The sequence below is a fragment of the Camelus bactrianus genome, chromosome 17 (genome assembly GCF_048773025.1).
Source record: "Camelus bactrianus isolate YW-2024 breed Bactrian camel chromosome 17, ASM4877302v1, whole genome shotgun sequence".
NCBI classification, from domain to species: domain Eukaryota; kingdom Metazoa; phylum Chordata; class Mammalia; order Artiodactyla; family Camelidae; genus Camelus; species Camelus bactrianus.
In genome coordinates, this window is record NC_133555.1 from 12,068,832 (window position 1) to 12,090,334 (window position 21,503).

Genomic DNA, 21,503 nt, shown 5'->3' on the forward strand with positions numbered 1-21,503 from the left:
TACAACTGTAAAGTGCAGATAATAACGCCCACCTTGGAGGGTTGTTGTAAAGATTAGAAATCACGAATGCAAAGATTCCAGGCATATTATTAATGCTCAATAAATGAGAACTATTATTCGCTGTTAACTTACTATACCTGACTGCAAGTCCTCAAAAGATCAGCTGGGTTATCGCTTTAGTAACCAAATCCGGAGGCTACCCTAAGCTAAGAAGATATATTCTTGGTACCTTCTATCTGCTGCACAAAATCAAAGACCAGTTTTGACTGTCCAGTCACGGAATGGTCTTACCTGTAGTACTTAATACCTCATAATATAACATGCAACCTTGTAACTGAGAGCCCTTAATGAGCTCTTAGAGCTGGAAAACGATGGGAACAACAGCCAACCATGACCTTGCACAAGGATGCCTAATATAGCTCTTCTGCCTGGGTACACAATCACTTGTAAGGCTTTGTGATAATTGCTAACATTGACAGATTATAGAATGAACTTCTGCTAATCACCACGGGGCTATTAAATTCAATTCAAAAGGTATGAAGACCTTATTTGGAGAATGTAAATTGTGATCAATTCAATTCTTTGGAGGGTAAACTGAAAATAACAATAAAAATTAAAAATGCAAAATACACTGATTTTTGACTAAGAATCCCAATGCCTCTTTCAAGCATTTACTCTACGGATACACTCATATGTTTACAAAAATAATGTTTATCTTAGCAAAAGCCTGTAAAGAACATAAATGATGGGGAATGAGAGTCTAGTATTATGGTCTTGGTACAAGGGAATAATACTGAGTAGTCACTGGCAAGCAGCTATGCATAGACTGATATCTAAGATTTACCTTTGAAAGAAAAAAGGATATATTATGCCACTGTTTTTATAGTAAATATTTAGATACCTTTTTTATTTAGTAAGTATATACATGTATGCCCATATATAATAAATATTTCTGGAATGATAAAGAAATAATAAAACATTGCCTCCAGGAGAAAGAGCTAATAGAAGGTGATAGAAAGGAAGTTTAGTTTTGACCAGATACCCTTTCATACTATTAAAATGCACACTCACAGACATATAACATTTACGGAAAAATAATTTAAAAATACAAAATGTTATAAAGGCAAAGTGAAATTGAAAGTTCAGACATTATCCAGGGAAATTAAACAACATTAATAGCCAGTCCAAATCAATCAAGGTCCCAGACCCTCCTTCTTCATCAGAATACCAGAATGTTTTTCCTTTAAATAATATGGATAATTACCTTAACTCTTCATGTCAACAATGTAGACAGAAGCTGTACACCTGAATTCTTCATTTTATGAAATGGAAACTCTACCAAGTTAAGTTTGACATTTGCTTAAATTCTTCAGTGAGGGGCTTCATATACAGCCCAAGTTCTACAGTGACCTATTTTATAATTCTACAGAATTAGAGGACACACATCCCTAGGCACATAACTTTTTACAGTTGAAATGACATATTCACCATATTCAGTGTTGTACTGACTTCTAAGCCTTTGATAAGGACTTGATCAAAAAAGAAAGAAAGGGAAAGAATGGAGGGGAGTGAAGGGGAGAGGCAGGAAAAGGAGGAGAGAAGAAAACAGACATACAATTAAAATTCCCCCAAGTCACTCAGCCTAGAGTTTCGAGCAACTTGAGACACCAAGATAGCTTCTCGAAGGACAGAGAGCCTTCTAAACCAAGAATATGAAACTCTTAAGATTTATGATCTCTGGACAAGCACGCATAAGCTAAGCTTAGATAGTAATCCATGTTCATGACAGCCATATCCATACAAAAAAAATACCTATTACCTGAGTGCCTCATGTATGATTTAAATACTATGGAAGTTAAGCACATTTAAAAACTGGTGAAGTGTGAAGTCAGATAATCTCACACTTGAATCCGGCTAAACTAACCTCATTTCCCCAGTGTTACCATTTTCCTGCATCATTCTCTTCACAGCTTTCACTCCTGGCGCTTTCCTTCCCAGCCGTGGCTCAGGCTTTCCTGACCGATGACCACTCAATCATTTACTTATTAAGTCAAGTTGTGACTCAAGCTCTTCCTTGCCTACTGTCCCTTTACATGTTCTTTCCTTTGCCTGGAATCTTCTTCCTGGTTATTTGTATGGCTAGCACCTTCTCAAGTTTTGGGCCTCAAAATTCATATTCACCAAGAAGTCTTGCTTTACAATGCCATCAAAGGGACATGCTTCCTACATTCTTCTTCAGTTTAGCACCCTCCTTCTCTCGTTCAGAGCACCTAATTCAGTTTATAGTCATTTTATTTTAAGTATTAATTATTTAACACTTTTTTCAGTCTCCCCCACCAGACTCTAAGCTCCATGAAGCAGGGTGCGTCTCTGACTATTTTTCTACCCACACAACCTAACTTGGCCCTAGCACTTGGTAGTAGTCAATATCTATAGGTGAAATGGATGAATGAAGTGAATTCGAGGATATTTCATTCATGTTTTTCTAAATGACAAGAAAACCAAAGCCATACTCAAAAACTGATAATACCACAAACTTGTAGGGAGCAAGAAATTCCACTGCAAACTTTTCTGTGTTCCCATTTACTCAGCATGGCATTTATGAAATGGCCTGATTCATGGGGCCACATCACCAGTGTTATTCTCTACCCAACTCTTGGGGCATCCTTCACATTTCAGTCTATGAAACTGTTTAATGAAAAGACCTTGCTGTCGCAGTCCCACATCCCTAAGGTCAACTCATACTCAGGAATTTGCCATTCTCTGAACACGCCATTTCTCTCATGACCCCATGCCACTGCATACACTATATCCGTTTTCTTCAGTGTTCTTTCTAAACCCAACCTGCAAAGTCTGTCTGTCGTTCCACTTTATTTCAAGTATAAATTCTTCCTCATAATCTCCTTGTAACTCCCACCGTAATATCCCTCTCCACATTGTAAATGGAGTATTCTTTTCACACCATGCAAAGAGCTCCTTGAAAGCATATTATACATGTGTTTTCATATATATATAATAAGGATACCAAAAGCCTACCCTTAAAATTGGCTATGTAAGAACTCACTAAAGCCTCATCAATTACATTGATGGGTAAGGTGGTCGATATGGTACTCGAGATTCCTGACCTTGGCATAAGCAAAAACGGCTTGAGATGCTCTACCACTAAGGGCTTCAAGAAGAACATGATGAGAATATGTTCTCAAGAAATGAAAAAGCTTCCTTACAGTGATTTTCTAAACCACTGTCTATTCCACCAATGTTGACCATATTCTACCTGAATTTCTGGTGTGAGTTATAATGGATGAGAGTTATATATCTACATATCTTATCTACCCTACTAGATTCTGATCATGCTTTGGACGTTATTACCCTATTGTACCTATCTTTAAACCCTGTACTATTGGGTGCTTAATATATAATTAGCATGTTGAGTATATATTTTACAATGAGGCATAGCAGCTGGGAACCACGTAGTTCAGTTAGTTAAGAATATGCCTATCAGTCTTTAATAAGAATATAAATCACCTGAGAAAATAAAGATTCTGATACAATAGGTCTGGCATGGGGCCAAAGTTCTGCATTTTGCACAGACTCCCAAGAAATGCCCATCTATGGACTCCAATGACATGAAGGTCTTGGGCAAATGTCATGTATGAGTGATACCCTGTATGAGTGACAGACCGTACCGCTAGACTGTGTACACAGGCCCCACTAGAACCAATGCTCTCGGTCAGTGAGAAATACGATATATAACATCAATGCTCAGTAGCAAACTCTTATTATCCCTATTGAAGGGCAACTCATTATATTGTCCTTCCACCCCTTCAGTTACTCAGTCCAGGTAATTCAGGTAATTGGGAGTGGTGAAACCTAGAAATGCAATTGTGTTTCTGTAGCTCTGTCTAACATCAAAAAGGCCAAGAAGCCAGAAACAGCAGGATTTCTACCACCCTTTCCACTGAAAATGTATATTTCAGGACATTCACGACTACTTGGTCTGGTGCTCCAAAGAATCACTTAGAAACTGTAGTACATGGTTCATTCGAGGAATAATCTAATGACAGAGAATACCAGCGCATGAATGATTAGAAGCCTACAGTAAAGCTGATTTCCATAGAAAGCCAAAACTTAAATTCTATAGGATATAAATTAATGGATGGAAGTCTGTCAATGAATTAAGATTCTGATGTGAGTTAGCTTAGTAGATACCAGAGGAAAACGTAAAACACAAAGAAAAACAATAAATGAGTTCTCACTGTATGTGTTAGAAATACAGAAAGAAAATATAAAAGTAATTAAAACCCTAAGTAATGAGGTTAAATGATGAGCTATAAATAAAACAATATATAAGTATTGTTTGAATTCCATAAAGCTGCACAATAAACCTAAATAAGGAAAAAGTAGAGGGACATTCAAAACAAACTTACTAAAAATGTTTCATTCTATAAAAATTTTTCAAACACATGGAAAGTAAAATAACATTAGCTTATTTCTCTACAAATATGTAAAATTCCTTCATTGCATGCATATTAAAATAATACACCAGTCATGACTGTTATGCTTACTAAGTTTTGAAATTCAGAGTACCCACCAAGAGACAGATATTCTCCAGAGTAAACAGAAATTCACTCCCCAATACCATGAGTATTGCAAAATTTTTTTAATTGTGTAAATCTTTTTAAGAATTTCAAACACATTCGACTGAAAGCAACTCATTTTATATTTTTACTCTGTCATATGTCAGCATTTCTGTTTGCAGCATGGCGAGATGGGCTATAGCTGAAGTAGAAAGAATACAGATGAGAGCCTATTCAGTAATTCATTCTTTTTAATAAGACTCTTGACCACAGCCAAAACCATTTCTCCAAAATGAAATCTCAGTGCTAATTGCATCTCAGCTCTGACATACCGGCTCTCTGTAATAGTGAACCATAAAACAACACGCTGTGGAAATGTTGCCTTCCCCTGTTTCCATGCAGCCAAGGGAGATCACATTGTCCATCCACGGACACAGGAGCAAACGTAAAACACTCTAGGGAGTATTTTAAAAGAATGATATTTCAAGTTTGCAACTTATAACTTTCATATATTTCCCCAACAACACAGGTATCATACTGAATAAATACATCAGGAGAATAAGATCATAATAATAAACTCAGTTTTTAGGGATGGTCTAATTATGTGCCTGGCACCAGGCTATGCATATACATGATTAACTCATTTTAGGCTTCACAACCCTACGAGAATTCCCCCCTTAAATGAAAAATGAAACTGAGAGAGGCTAAATAATTTGGTCTTATCTTCCAAATTCACACTTGGTAGAGCCAGAATTTGAATCATCAAATCACTTTCAATCACCAAGTCTGCCTACAGCTTTTCTTTTACATCATGTAAAAGAGTGTTTCCATCTGGGGAGGCTGAAGCCCAGCTTAGAACATGGACTTCATTATTATGGGGAGTATATTACATTATGTTCCTTTTCTTAAGAATTAACCTTACTATATTGATTTAAGGAGCTACATTATAAGAAAATTACTAAAATTTGTAAAAGCTCATTAATTCAGAAGAACAGAAGACCGCTGCTTTGAATAACAGCAACATTTAAAAGAAAATTACTAATTTCAGTTACAGCGCATAATATAAACTACAATATACTGGTAAATTGCTACCAATAAAAGAATTGAGTAGAGTTCATGGGACTATGAATTCACAATAACCCCATGTTACAGAGCGCATATCCACACCGTACCCCACCTCAACAGTATCTAGAATTGTGGCAATGTCTCGAATTCTGACCGTTCGGTTTAAGAAAGAAAACAGAGGAAAAGCACTAAGAGTTTTTAATTAGGTTCTAGCAAATGGTGAATGAGACCTTGAAATGTGTTGAAGAAAACAAAAGGAACTTTCTTATACAGTAAAGATCATGTACTCAGAGGACAGACTTTTGAATGAAGTTTACTGCACTGCAGGCAAGGCAGCCAACCTCCCCCAACAGTAAGACAGGAATCTTCACAAACAGGCTGTGGCTGCAAAGTGTGTCACAAATACATGTGACAATGCGATCAAAGCAGGTTGTGTTCTGTTTCTGCTGTACCTCTCAGTACCTCAGTTAGGCAGCCGGGGAAGGTGAAGTTGAGAACAATGAAAACGGATATGAAACATCCACACACTGTTCTCTCACAGAAAAGGTGGGGAGAAATGGAGGCCCTTCAGAGCCTCACTCGGAACTATTCAAATTACTAAATATAGTTTGAAGGGCATGTATGCTTGATTTTTCTAGTTCACAAATGGTGAAGAAATTGCAAAGAGAAATGGCTAGTTCCCAAAGCCCGGGATCACACATGACCAGCAGAAAACAGACAGAGGTCACTCAGCGTGGGAACCGACGTTCCACCAGCACTTGATGGGACCCTTCTGCACAGGCTGGTGTGACATCCATCATCTCCACAAACATAGAAAGCATCTCTACACACTATGCTCTGTGTAAACGGCCAAGATCACAGATAGCATAGGGCTAATCTGCTTAGTGCTTAGAATGTGCTATGCACACTGTACTCAAGTATTAAACGCCTATCATTCAATGTTCACAGCATCTCTATAAAGTAGGCATAATCAACTTCACTTCACAGATTTTAAAAACTGCCTTTTAGGGGCTAAGAACATGTTCAAGATCACACCGGGGACAAGTGACAGAATAAGCCCAGGTGGGTCTGATGCAAAGGCCAACGCTCTAGTCCAACTACTAGACTAGACTCATCATGGTGACCTGTGTCATCAAGAAGTAAATCACATCTAGCCATGTGTTTAAAGGGGAAAGTAATATAATTTACACGGATTTCCATTAAAAAAGAAACTCACTATTGTTAGATTAGAGACAAACCTCTATTTACCATTAGTTAATTCCAAGAATTCTAGATAACTATGTTTTTTGGTATAATTTTTACTAGGAATTAGATGTGTGACTTAAGTAAATACTATCTCTTTAAGGATGTCATTTACCTAATTAAATATAGTACGTACAGTAAAAGTAGTGTTTGGACTCCAGTTAATTCACTAATCTGCAAGATGTCTAGAATTAATACCTAGCTAATAGCTAATCAAATGAGTCACGAAAGACAAAAATATTCATATTTATATCTGGTAGCTGAAGAGCAATCATAATACAGATGACAATACAAATTTGTACAACTTAAAATGACGGCATTGTGCCTAAAATCAAGCCCTATAAGACATATTTGGGGATTTGAGTCATGTCTTTTTTTGGGGGGGGGTTGATTTTCTTCTCCTCCAAATGGGACCCAACTCAGCAGTAGAACACTGGTTAACACCTGTCCTCAATGGAAATTTCCATGACAAACCTAAAAGGCATAAGTAACATGAATTGTTGAGGTTACATTAGTAAAACTGTGCAGGGTACAAAGTATTTTTATACACAACAGTTTAGCCCAAAGGTGTGGAGGCTATTCTACTGTGGTAAGAACAAGGGAGATTATGGATGCATTAGTTGGAACCTCAAATTCATTAGGAAATCAGTGGTGCTGCCATCCTAACGCTCACTTTCTCATGAACCAAATTCCCAGCCCAGAAATGCACCACCTGTTTTTAATTAGTAGTAAAAAGTATGTATTTTAAGGGTAATGAGCTGATACTGACCCTGACCAAATATGGAAAATATTTTCTCTCCTCAAACCATGAAAATGGTTGTTTCTGGCTTTAGATAAGAAGGAACAGTAAAACCCTGTCTAAAAAACACAAATCTTGCAGCCAACTCTTGCTTTTTCAAGTATCAAACACCAAAAGATCTTTCTCAAATATTTCCTAATCACTCTGACTTGTTTGTTCCACTTACCCCAAATCCCTGTAATATCATTAATGCTCCATGAACATGTATTTTCTGAGTTTAATTATATTTCTTGGTGCCTATCATGTTTTAGGCAAAAGATACTCCAATATGAGTCAGATTGGTCAATTAAAAACTTTACTAGAAGCTTACTGGGATTTTCTAAGTACTTGGTACTAGTATTCAGTACTAGGAGGTACTAAGTAGTTTGCATGCAGTATTCCATGTAATCTTCACAAACTGCTGCACCTTTAGGTACTCCCCAAATATATGCATGTGCCCATCAATAAACTGAATGATCTAATTTACCAAGTCTTTTACTTATCAAAACAACTCTACAAAATGCATATTATTCCATCATACAGCTGATGAAACAGAAATCTAGAAAAGTGGTAATCTGTTATCATACATAGTAACAGAGCTAGTACAAAATGGATTTAGGATCAGTAACAAATCTGTATGTCTCCAAATTTGAAGTTCTTATGTTTCAAGAAACTCACATGGTACTGAGTGACATGTGAAATAACTATTACAATGTAGTAGGTAGGGTAATGACCTTGTCCCACTTTGCCCAGGACTTTCCTGGTTTTAACACTGAATGCCCAGCATCCTGGGGACCCATCAGTCTTAGGATGCCTGGGAGGGTTGGTTACTTTCATGACAGGTATTGTACATGGGAAATGGCACAGGAAAAACACAACAGGAGTACACACAGGGAAGGGAGTCATTCTTTGTGCCTCAGTTGCACTCAAGAAGCCTTAACAGAGTGACACTTGACGTGAGCGTTGTGAAAACTATAATAAACATAGTGGGGAAAGACAGCTAGGGTGGACCAGGCAGAGAGGGGATGTCAACAAAAGCAAAGAAAAAAATCACACGACAGGTTCCAGGCTGGCTGACTACACTGGAACAGTCAGGACTGCAGGTCTGAGGAGGGGAAAACAACCGGGAAGTATGATCAGAAAAAAGATCACTAGGAGGGACCAGAGTAAGTCTCGGCAGAGGGAATTAAGCATGAGGATGCGGTTTTACTTCCACCATCCTTCACAGCTCTACAGAGAGAGACAGACTTTGAAGAAATGAGAGCTTGGCTTTATGATCTAGTGACGAATATATGTGCCTGGGTAGGACTTTGCCAAGTGATTTTTGACTGGAAGTCTGATTTATTACAAGGGAGTGGATGTGTTGCTAGGAACATAACCAAAGTAATGCATCGGATGAGTTCAGGAAAATACAAAAAACACAAAAACAAAAACACATTTCCATACCATCCATATACTAAAGTTGTTACCCTTGGTCTCCCTGATCTAAAAAAATCATTGTTCACTGCAAGTATAGAAATTTAAACCAAACCAGCTTAAGTCAAAGGGTAATTTATTAATTCAAAGCACTGAAAAATCAAGAGATAAACTCCGTTTAATCATAGCTGGATGAACGGGCTCAAGTAACCTTAAGACCATGTTTCTCTCTGTCCAGCCTCAGGGTTTCATTCTCAAGCAGCAGGTGATGTGACCCCCAGTAGATCTAGGCTTTCTTCTCTGGTGGCAAGACAGCTGAGCAGTGGCAGACTGACACACCCCTGGTTCTGATCTCCTTGTTCATAGAAACTGGTTTAGGACATGCACGGAGCCCAGCTGGAGCCACTGAGAAGCCGCAAAACATCTCCTTCTTTTGCGGTGGTTCCCTTTGGGCCCCATGCCCATTCCGGAAGCAGTTACTGTGGCCAGGGAAAGCCAATGCTCTTCCTTAAGTAGAAGAGCATGTTCCAGGCCTTAAGTAGGAAATGGAGTTCACCCAGACCAATGAGAACGGGATAGTACCAGACAATAAACTATTATTCAGCGTTAACAAGAAATGAGCTTTCAAACCATGAAAAGATATGAAGGAACCTAAATTAAGTGAATGCTACTAAGTGAAAGAGGTCTATCCAAAAAGGTTACATACTGTATGATTCCAGTCACACAGCAGTTTGGAAAAAGGCAAATCTATGGAGACAATTAAAAGATCAGTGTTTTCCAGGGATTGAAGAAGGAAGGGAAAAAAGTATAGACAGAGCACAGAGGATTTTTTGGGCAGTGAAAATACTGTGTATGGTACTATAAAGATGGATCTATGTCATTATACATTTGATTAAACCTACATAATGTTTAGCACCAAGAATGAACCCTAAGGTAAACTATGGACTTTGGGTGATTAAGATGTGTCAACGAAGGTTCATCCTTGGTTAAAAAAAAAAAAAAGGACCATTCTGGTGAACGATGTTGATAATAAGGGAGGCTATGAATGTGTTTGGGGAGGCGGGTAAATGGGATATTGCTGTTTCTCCCTCTCAACGTTATTTTCAACTTAAAACTGCTCTAAAAAATGAAATATTAAAACAAACCAACAAAAAGAATGGGATAGGGATAGAGACCAACATTAAAATTTATACACACACACACACTCCTTTCTGCACACCTAGAGAGAGTGAAATGGAGAACTAGCTGGTATCCCACACTCATTCATTGTATGTGTGTGGCAGAGACTGGCTAGTTGTTCACCAAAACATGTTTTACTTTCCTCCTGGGCACTCAGTGTGACTGCACTTCTGAGCTCCCCTTCAGAGAGGAACGGCCATGTGACTGAGCGCTGCCCAGCAGAATGTGGGCAGGGGCCATTATGACCGCTCCCAGGCTGGGCCGAAACAACCTCCTCTGAAACCTGTCAGGACATTTCTTTACTCACACACCATACACCTTGTCTGAACTAAGAGGACTCTGGGGGGTACTTAGGAGAGGATAAAGCCACTAAAGGGTAAGGGAACGGAGTTCTTGAATGACTCCATGGAAAGCCACTACTATGCTGTGAGCCCTGAACATGAGTGAGAAGTATAAACATTTTTTAAGTCACTGAAAATTTAGTTTATCTGTTACAGCAGCTAGAATTAGCTTTTCACAAGGCCCTGCAGGACTCAGTTCTTTGGGACTGTGTAAACACGATAGTAAGCAAGTTTAAACCTCTCCATCATTCTAACCCCATTAAATCATAAGAAGGGGCTTGAAAGCACCACACACACACACACACACACAATGGCATGGATGTGAGGGAAACTGGAAGGGAGAGAAATTTAGCAAGAAAAATAAAACAAAATGAACAGGGACTTTTGAGAAAGAGTTGAATGATAAGTATACAGTGTGTCTGCCTCCTTGCAATGGTAAGAAAATGTGTGTCTTCTCATTAATTAATTGTGAAGATGCCACAGATACATACAGAACAAGAAGGAAAAATGACTCTCTGATGTGGAAACATGAATTGTCTGGTACGCTGTCACTGTTGACCATTTATTTCCACTTTGGCCACTGGGAACTGCAACAGGCATTTCTGTAGAAGACAAATACACAGGAAAGGTGATACGAGGCAGAGACTGAGGTAAACGGGACAACCGGATGAGAACAGCCAGATGGACCATTTTGGTGAAGGATACTAGGATTACAGACAGAGGTCCCTTTAGTCACGCAGGAAACACTAAAACAGTTTTACAAAGCTGAGCGAACAGGGGGAGCTTTCTTGGGGGCTGGGAGTTGGAGGTGTTGATGAACAGCATTGCCTTTGATCAGAAGGAAGGTTAGGAGAGAACATTTTAGTTGTGAACTTACCAGAAAAGATATCTGCTTAGGCTAAGAAATGAACAGGAATTTATCTTCAAATACTGCAGCATAAAAGTGGTAGCCCAGGATTCCCCAAATGAAAGCTTAAATAGTGGTTTAAATTCAAAGAACGAACCCTGGCAATGTGTTTATCAGAAGTGAAAAAAACATTATCATTTCCGGGGGGTGGGGCTGGGTGTCTGTCTGCCTTTAACCATCTGGTCTTGATCCTGGTAGGCACTCAAGATAAACCAGTACCATATCTAATTCTACTCCAATATATTTTAGATTAGATGTGATCTTTCATCTTCTTCAGGATTTTTAAAATTCTTCTTCAACTTTCTAATGCAGACAAAAAGAAAAGGTGGTCCAGTGGCTATAGTAGTAAAAGTATTGCAGCAAGAGCAAAAAATGAGTTTACTGAAGCTGTTAAGAAAGTCAATTCTAGAGCCAGAAAACTGGGTTCAGTTCCCAGCCCTGACACTTTCTGGCTGTGTTTGGCAAATGATTTAATTTCTCTACACCTAGCTTTCCTCATCTATACAATAGAGACAATACTACCTATCTAGGAGACCAAAGTGTTTAGATAAGTACCTCAGAAACAGTAAGCACTACATATGTATTAGCTGCTTCTATCATTTTTTTCCCTTATATTTGATCCAGTTTTTCTGCCAGGAAAACCAGGGGTTGGGGGAAGAAAAGGGAAGTAACATTTATTGAGCCTGGGGGAAATATCAGAAATAGTAATAGAATGCCAGACAATGATGGCTGTTCCCCAACCATTTCTTCTGTTCCCTGAAAACACTGCTAAACTACATTTCCCAGCCTCCCTTGTAGTGAGATATACACACACACAACTGAGTTCTGGCCAACGGAATGAAAGCAAAAGTAGTAAGGATGACTTCCAGGTCTGGGCAGCTAACATCCTGCAAGGCTTTCTCCATCCTATGGCTCGATGCAGATGAGCACGGTGAACCTGCTGAAGATGGCAGGAGAACAGGATGCATGAAGGCTGGGTCTTTTAATCACACCTTGGAGGAGAGCTGCCAGGATCACCCATTTTGGAACTTTCCACAAACAAGAAATGCATTTGTTTTGCCCGAGGCAGTATATTTTGTTTGGATTCATTTGTTTTAGCTCTTAACCTACCCAATCTAATTTAGCCAAACATACCCATACTTTCATGTTTAATACCTACCATGATGCTTTGAAATAAATGTTATCCCAATTTTATAGCTAAGGAAACTGAAGCTCACATAAGTTATGGAACCATCTTGTCCAGCATTATGAATGGAGTAAGTGGTAGGTACACATTTAGGACCAAGTTAATCTGCTCCAAGGTAAAATGGGCTTTCCACCCTCCAGCCAATACTGCAACACAGAAAGCGTCGTTCCTTTTCTCACTTATTTACTCCTTAGTTTCCTCACTGGAACTTTAGCCTTTGAATGAAAACTTCATTTTTTTAAATCTGTCTATCCAGTATTGGAGGTCTAGGATGACCCCTAAATCACATTCATCTCTTATGCCTCATTTCATCCACATATGAGCCCATGACACAGAAACAAGTGCTCTTAACTCTGTTACAGGAGACACAGATTTCTAGCAGTTTTGCAACTGGTTACAGTATCAGAGATGATGAATGACAGAGCCAGAGATAAGGAGAGAAAGGTAAAAACAAAATCTCAAACCATCAGTGATCTCCAAAGCAGGTGTACAGCCCAGAGGCTCTGCAAAGCAATCCACTGGAATACAGAAAAATAATATTAGGACTTGTTTCATAAGTCCTGCTTTATTTATCTTTCAGTTTCTTTCTGGGTATGTTATATAAGTAATATATCAACATAAGAGGATATGTCTATAATTTATAAATAACTTTTAGTGATCTGTGGTCATATTTTCTCCTGATAATACATAATCAAAAAATATAAAGACCGATTAAGTTTACGTTAACAAATCTGGTCTCCTTTACCAGAGTTAAAACACTGTGTAATGAAAAAAGGAAACAACAAAACTTTCCACATCTGTGTATACAGACATCTTCCAGCTTACCCTATGAAATAGATTAATTTAATTAAAATCACATCAAAGCCTGTTTTCACAGGAGATTAAATTCTTCAGATAAAAAAGGGAGATTGAAATTAATGTGTATTATGTCTATATCTTCAAACAAAACAGAAAAGAATCCACATTGAATCCATGGTCAGAAAAACTTGGAAAAAAATCATAACTATAAAGGGGAGTTTTCTGCTGAGAAGCTTAATTATCCAGGTTACCTTTAAGACCTAAATTGAAGTAACAGCTGTCCTATGTACCTTTCAGAAGAAAAATTCTAGTCAAAAGAATTAGCGCTTAGAATTAGAAGACCTATTCTGAACAAAAAGGAGACAGAACTAAGTAAAATAAGTAGATGGTAAAAAAGAATTCAATATTATTTGAAAGGCTTGCTCTCTCTTCACTCTTAATGACCTACTAGTATGAAATGACTACAGAAAGAGGTACCAAACTGACTGGAGGAGACAAAGTCCCTCAGGTTAAAGGAACTGAAAAGAGTTTGTATAAAGGTTGCAAGTAAGGACACTTGCCTCTGTTGAAATTTCCACGGGGTCTGACCTCTGCCCTTAAACAACAAGTCCCTTCTCTTATAGTCTTAGCGCATAATTTAAATAGGTCAGTTTTTCATGCTTTCCAGCAAACTCGCACGGTCCAGACTGAAAAATAATGAGGCTTATCATCATGATCCCTCCTCATCAATCCAGGGCAGCTGAAGCCAGTTTAAACACACAATCAAATAAAATCAGTAGCGATGGATAAGGTGGCAAAAATCGTATTCCCATGGAACCTGCCTCTGATCTTCAGCGATCTTATACTCTCAGCATCTATTGTGTTGATTCACACAAGCCTTGAGTGAAATCAAGATGAAAATAGCAAGAATGAAGTGATGGGTGAAACGTAAGTTTTCTCATCAATGTCATGAAAATAATTTCAAGGTGTCTGCCTAAGTGGCACAAAGTTCTTTTTTCATCCACTTGGGCAGAGACAGAGAAAACAAACTTGCTCATCAGGCGGACTGGCGATGCTCCTGCGTGGACCTGCCTGCAAGGAAATCTAAGTCTTTATGCTACTGCTCCTCTCTCTAAAGGACATAAATCATAAACCTCAAAACACAAAAAGAAAATCACATTCCAAATTATTATTACAAGTTTCCAAACAAACCGGTTATACTGAATTGTTCGTTGAAATACCCAGTTCCCTTCACGTTAAACTGCAGGAGCTTCCCAAGCAATTAAAAGACACTGTTATTCTGACAAAGATGTCCCCGCCCCTATGTTGATTCCAGTAGGAAAACTAGAAGAAGTTCCAAACGCATTCCTCCCAGGAGCTACTTCTTGCAAACAAACCTCCAACACACCCCAAGATTCACCACCCTCCTCCACGCGGACCACCCACGCAAGGTGATCCGTCACACTGATTCGCCCCATAACTACCTCCGCAAGCCTCTTCACTCCAAATCTGGAGACCTAGACCAACAACCAGCCTCCTTAGCTTGCCGTAGCGCTAAGCCGCCTCCTTACAGGAGCTTCGCTGTGTTGCAAAATGTTCTCATGCATCAGACGCCCTGACTGGTTCTGAGAGATTCTGGAGCCCCCGTCCTCCTACCCTCACCTCCACACGTTTCATAAACAATAAAGTATATACGCGAAGCACAATGAAAAGCAATACACGCAGGTTTTGAGCACCCCCCGTTCCAGAAAGAGGGCGAGCGGGTCGGTGTCTGCCGGTGCCTGGCGCACATCTCGCTGATGTCTGTGTCCAGAGAGGAGTCGAGGCGGTTGCCTTTGCCTTTCAAAAGAAACAGCAAATCTCCCTGAAGTTGCTGGAAAATGAACGCCACCCCTACAGGCTCCCTGGGCAGAGCCAGGTATGTGCCACAAGAGCGCAGACCTGGTCGATGTGGTTTGCTGCTGTACCCCCAGGGCTTAGCACTGAGCTGGGCACACAGTGAGCAACCCCCGACATCATTGTCTGTTCTAACAAGGCTTCTTCCACCACGGCTGCAACGTCCTGCTCTTTCAGTCCCAAGTCCCTTCAGATCCCAGTCCAAGTTCGCCTTCCTCTCCTACGTGCCGCTGCTGGACACTCGGAGCCCCGGGTACCAACACCAGAAGGAAACTCTTGCCAAGAGCCGTGCGTCAGGGGTAGTGCGCACGGAGAGCGGGCAAGAGCCTGAAGCAGTTGGAGGAGCTGATTTTAAGGGTTCCCGGAGCATTACGGGCTCTGAGCTCCTCGTTTTGCGGCTGCCTCGCAGCGCGACAAACTTATTTTCTGACTAAGAATAAGAAGGGTTGCCGTGAGGTGACGGAGGCGTCGTCGGCGCCCTGCCTCCTCCAGAGTTCAGCGCGCGCGCTGCGGGCTGACTGGACTCCTCAGGGTTACCGGCTCAGGGCGGTTCGGCTCGCAGCCCCTGTCCGGCCCTGCAGGAGAGGGCGCCCCGACTAGCCCTTCACCCGGCAGCCCCCGAGGACCACGTCCTTTTTCCCCAAACCCCAGAGCCAGGGTGCCGGGGGCAGCACGCACCCTGGCTGGAGCGGACCCCGGCAGCTCGCGCCTCACTTACCTGAGCACCTGAGCGAGGCGCCCGCTACAGCTTCGGGTGCGGCGCCAGCACAGTCCGAGGGTCCCAGTATAGCGGCGAAAGCTTCTTACTTGCGACCAATCCTGGTGTTGAACCCGGTGTTCTGTCTGGTGCCGCTCTCCCCTCCCTCCTCGCGTTCGCGGCGGCTCCAAAAACCCGGCGCGGCGGAGTTCTGGCTGCCGGCTCCTCAGCCTCAAGGAGCGGGAGACGCGCGGGGAGGGCGGGCGCCGGCGCGCAGCCAGGCTGGGCATGCTCAGTGCGCGCCGAAGGAGGCGCGCGCCCGGGCGCTACACCTGCCCGGCCCCGCCCGCGGGGGAAGGCCCCTAGACCCCGCGAGCAGAGCTGGGAAGGGGCGCCTCGCCTGAATCCCAAGCACCCGAAGACCATCAGCCGGTTCCCGTGAAGGGATGTAGAGGATGTGCTGCTTAGCGATGGGGAATATATCGAAACCGTGCCGCCTTCCTTTGGAACCCAAGTATCTGGGCGCAAGGAGGCGCGACCTGCTCGGATACCCCAACCTATAGCCTCCAGAAGTCACGGAATTCGGGGCATCATTAAGACGCCCTGGCCAGAGAAACAAACCCTTCTGCTTTGGGGGCTGAGATTTGCTGAGTCCAGGAGGATAATGGGGGGGGGGGGGTAATGACACTTAACTTGAGAAGCCGGAAGAGGGGGCTTTTGGAAGGTTTTACCTCACGTACTTAGGAGGAGGACACTGGTCAGACAGGTAGCGTTACCGACTTGGAGTCTCACCCATACAAGAGGGCTTGTGTGAGAGGAAACAGTTACGATGAAATGTACAAGAATCGATTTGCCCTGTGAGTGGGCACATTGAAAGCTCTGTTATTCAAAAACATGTGCTTTGGACAATGACGTTGCCATGGTCATTCTACAGTATGCATTTCTCGCAGAAATGGCTCTTTTCACCCAAACTCCAAACTTCAGGGTAACCGTAGAGATTGGCAGCAGTGCCCCAGCTCCTCATCAGCCCTGTGCAAAGTGAGTCTGACAGGCAGAGGAGAGCCAGCCTCGAACTCATCTGGAATGCATTTCCAGCAATCCCAAGAGGGGCTGGGTTCCTCTCCCAGGGAGAAAGCCCTTAGGGGCTTTGCTGAACCCTGGTCTTCCTGAGCATCGAGCACCGCTCAGCAGTTCAGGGATACATAAACAACTTCTGACCATTTACACAATCATGTAAACCTACCCTGACATCTCCATTATGTGGAAAAGACGTTAACTGGAAAACTATTTTTAAACTACTGTAGTAAGCAAACACGCATTTCCTACAAATATATGCAGCTGCCTCGTTAGTTCACACAGTGTTTTATGTTTTGTTTTAATTCCTATTCAGGAAGTGAGCAAATTCAGACTTACAGGGTATTGTTGTGGTCAGAATTTTCACCACTTGAAATTCCATGGCTTGCCTTGTTGCTGCAATTAATGATAAGGAAAGGAGATTTTGTTATTGCCATTTTCCCCAGATTTCTTGATTGCTTAAACTTGGAAAGATATTTTGAACTCCCTCCCCCACGTTCTGTGGTGTGTTTAATAGAGGAACTTTTGCAAAATGGACATATGGACAATGCAGATATTTTCCATGGCAAATAACTAGTCAAGATGAATTGTTTTTACTCACTTTAAAGGCTTTTGTGTTTCTGCCAGAAACATGACTTGTAATTTTTTTAAGATTATTTTTCTACCCCTACTCAATTAAAAATAATTTTTTTCAGTAAATATATATGACAAAAAATGCCTGGCTACAAATTCTTCAGAAAATATTCCTATGTACACATGCATACTCTTAACATGTTGAGGGGAAAAGTGAAATTTTAGAAGCAAAACAAAATTTCAAAGAGAAAATAAAGTAAGTTGTCACAGTTTCCCAAAGAGACTACAAATTGAAGCAATTTTCAAAGTTCTATGAAGATTGCAGACAAAGTCCCTTAACAGTGTTTCTGAATTTCAAATCAAGGTATTTTGTTTTCATTCTTCCCTTTGACCTTACTTCTGTGTCTATTATATATACCAGGCCTTGTATTCTTGTAGGTGCTACAAAACTGAAAATGACCAAAGCTTAGAATCTGCTACATAGTTCACCATGTAGTTGGGAAAACAGACATTATGTATCAGGAGAGACAGATCTGGGTCGTGTTGAGGGGATGTCAGTTAAGTTATGAGAGGCATTTTTTTCACCAACAGAGCCACACCAATCAAACACTAAGCTTGGTCAGCACCTCTCCAACTTTTCCCCCAGAAGAACAGCTACTAGTTTAAAATACAACAGATAATCCAGTCCCTTTTTTCCATCCCACAGAAAAATCATGAAGCTCACTGCCTCCTCTGCCAAGAAAGGAAGCCTCTCACTAAAGCTCCAGGATTGGGGAGTGTTCCTGGGAGAGCAAGCCCCTGCCAGGAGACAAGAATGGTTTATTTTGACGACAACATCCTCACACGTGTGTCCCCGCATATCCGGGACTGGCTGGGTGTCAGTTTCTTGCTCAGGGAAGTTGTCACTGGGATTCTCTGGGGGGAAATGTTCCAAATGAATCAATTAACTCTGCCAGCAGCAAGTTTAATACCACTGCACTGAGTCCCTACTCTGTATCAGTGCATGAATGAATTATTGGTGCTCATGTAATTTGCAAATAATGATCATTATAAGGCAGTGGAAAATTTCTCCTATCCATTCAGCCTGGGTAGCATCTAAGCAGAGACCTGCAGTAACCTCCCATTCCACCCCTCAGAATAATTATTTACACACATATGTGAAGTTTTACTTCCAGGTCTTTTAATATAGGAGTATCTATGTGGACACAAGGTCACCTCTTACACTCATTAAACCAATCTGAACAGAGTCTGATAACTCTTAAGGGAAATCAAGCTGAAAGTGCTTTTGACTTCTTGAAGACATGTGCAGAATATATCATCAGGTTAGACTCAGCATGGAACAGTTCTGAAAACTCCAGAAAGGGCATTTCTCTGACTTCTCTTATTACTTCTTCCCCACACATCATGGGGATTTGGTGGATGTGGCTTTAATATAAGAGGAAGAGCATCACAGGTAAAGATACATGTCTCTTCTGACCACATCTGATTTGATTTGATATTCTTCTTAAACCTTGAACCCAGGGCTGTTGAGACAAACTCAAAAACAGCACCTTCTTTGTTCTATATGACTTGATAAGGACAGCCAATGGCAGGGATGCCTCCATCAGATAAAACATACCTTAGTTTTTTAATTAATTGTTTATTTTTATGTATTTGGTGTCTGGAGAGATGTTTAGGTATGAAACACCACTTGTATACTATCTCCGTTTTTAAGACTAACTTCAAATTCACTTTAATCAAATGGATAAAGCAGTGCTTTTTTTTTTTTTAGAATTTTGTCATGAAGAGCTTTGTGTTCCATGCTGAAAAAAGAACATAATAAAACAGAGCGCAGGTAAGGACTTTCAGGCCAGCCTCCCTAAGTTTCCTCATGTGCAACTGTTTCAGGTGACTGATGGATGCTTGAGCTTCAAACTAAGGACATCAGAATAATAAAGGCAGCACAGTGGGATAATGGTAATTAGCACACAATAGAATAGTTAATTGCCATGAAGGTTGTGATTCAGACTGACAGAGTCAGAGTAAACTAGAAACCTGACATCTCAGCCAAGACTCCTTTAAAAGCAGAGCTGTGAAACTCCCCTTAAATTAAACACAATGAACTGGAATTAGGAATCAATCCACTGGGCTCCCCTCTGCACTTTTCCAGATTTTATTCCACTCTTTATACAAAATGCAAAAATAAAAGTTCCAGAGGTCTTTCCTTTGCAAAAGTATTTACAGTTGATTTTTATTGTTCACAGTAGTTATGTTCTGTAACGTATAGGGGAACACTGAATTAGTGAATGCTAAAACTATTGCTCCTAGGAGAAATAAAGAGTTAGGTTCCTGTGAGCCTCTGGTGACAACATTTTCATTAACCAATCAATACAAAAACCTTGTTTTATGTGTGTTTCTGCTTAAAGGCATCACATTTAATATATATTGTTGATCCACTAACATTGAACTCACAGCCAACAGCACTATAATTCATTCCTGAACAAAGCTCACCTAACACATGCATTCCCTCTGGAAGGCACAGCACAGAGACTTCTTGCCCTTAGTGCCCTACATAGCACTTCAGCACTACGCTTTGGGCCATTCTAAACAGCAAGATCACCAATAAAAAGCCCAAGTGTGGCACCAAATAGACTGAAAAAGGAGAGTTTACAATATAAGAAATAAAACAGGAAGGCAGAGCACAACCCTTTTAGACTTCAACTGGGAAAGAGGGCAACTCAAATTTTTCACTGTTCTGTGTGTTTCCACAGATGACTGCAAAAGTGCCACAAGTATTGATTTTGGGGTTACAAATAAATTTTAGCAAGTAGACAAATTTGCAAATATGGAATCTATTAATAATAACAATGACTATACCAAATATCTCCTTTAAATGTCTAGCCATGTTAGTCCTATGGTATGTGATTCAATTTACAGATATTCAATTCACATTCGTTCATTTTAGAAACACATTATTGTGAGAAAAAATTATATTTTGTACTATCAGAGACTATCTTCTGCCAGCTTCCTTAAATAAATTATATGTTACAATCACACAGGAATTTTCTGTATATTACACGGAACAGTCGTTTTTTGTTTATTTCCAAAGTGGATTTTGGTGTTTCTGTTGTTATTATTCAACATTACAGTTCATGTAATTATCCACAAAGTAGGATAACTTTAAGAGCTAAGGTAAAGTTAATGGCAAATGAAGAGGAAGCTTAGTGAAGTGAAAGGTGTATCTTTATAGGAACTGAGAAAACTGGGTTCTGGTCTTGGCCCCGGGCAACATGATCATAGGTAAGAAATAAGACTGACAGTTATCTATGCGCAAGGGTAGACACAGAGGAAACCAATCCATGGGCTGAAATGAACAAGTCAGATCCTCATTATCAATATTTTGTTCTATTAAAGGGACTTGCGAAATAAATGAGTCATATACAAATCCTTTAACAATATTGTTAAAAATTCAGATTTGAGGTTTCAGTCCATGTTAGGAAGTTTTATAAGATGGTCCCCAACAATCCATGCTTTCTAGTATTCATGCCCTTATTTAATTCCTTTCCTTTCCACTGTTGGCTAGACTTATTGATTCACTGTTATTGATTCACTGAAATGATGGATGTCACTTTCAGAATTAGGTTACACAAAGACTGCGGCTTCTATCTTGGATGCTCTCTCTCCCTCTGTCTCCTTGCCGGACATGAAGGGACTCAGCCAATCAACGGAAAGGCCCCCATGGCAAATAACCAAGGCCTACCAGATTCATTAGAGGTAGATCTACTCAGGCTTACCAACAGCTATGTGAATGAGCTT

At 40.5% G+C, this 21,503-nt stretch overlaps 1 protein-coding gene across 3 annotated transcripts in view; it reads right to left on the reverse strand.

Moving 5' to 3' along the window:
* The window catches only part of CNTN4 (contactin 4), an 814,349-nt gene extending 798,045 nt beyond the window's left edge, over positions 1 to 16,304 (reverse strand). For all 3 annotated transcript variants that reach the window (XM_074344450.1, XM_074344446.1, XM_074344447.1), the window contains exon 1: positions 16,083 to 16,304. The gene's annotated coding sequence lies outside the window, so the exon portion shown is untranslated. The remainder of the gene's footprint in view (positions 1 to 16,082) is intronic.
* Positions 16,305 to 21,503: the final 5,199 nt, after the last annotated feature.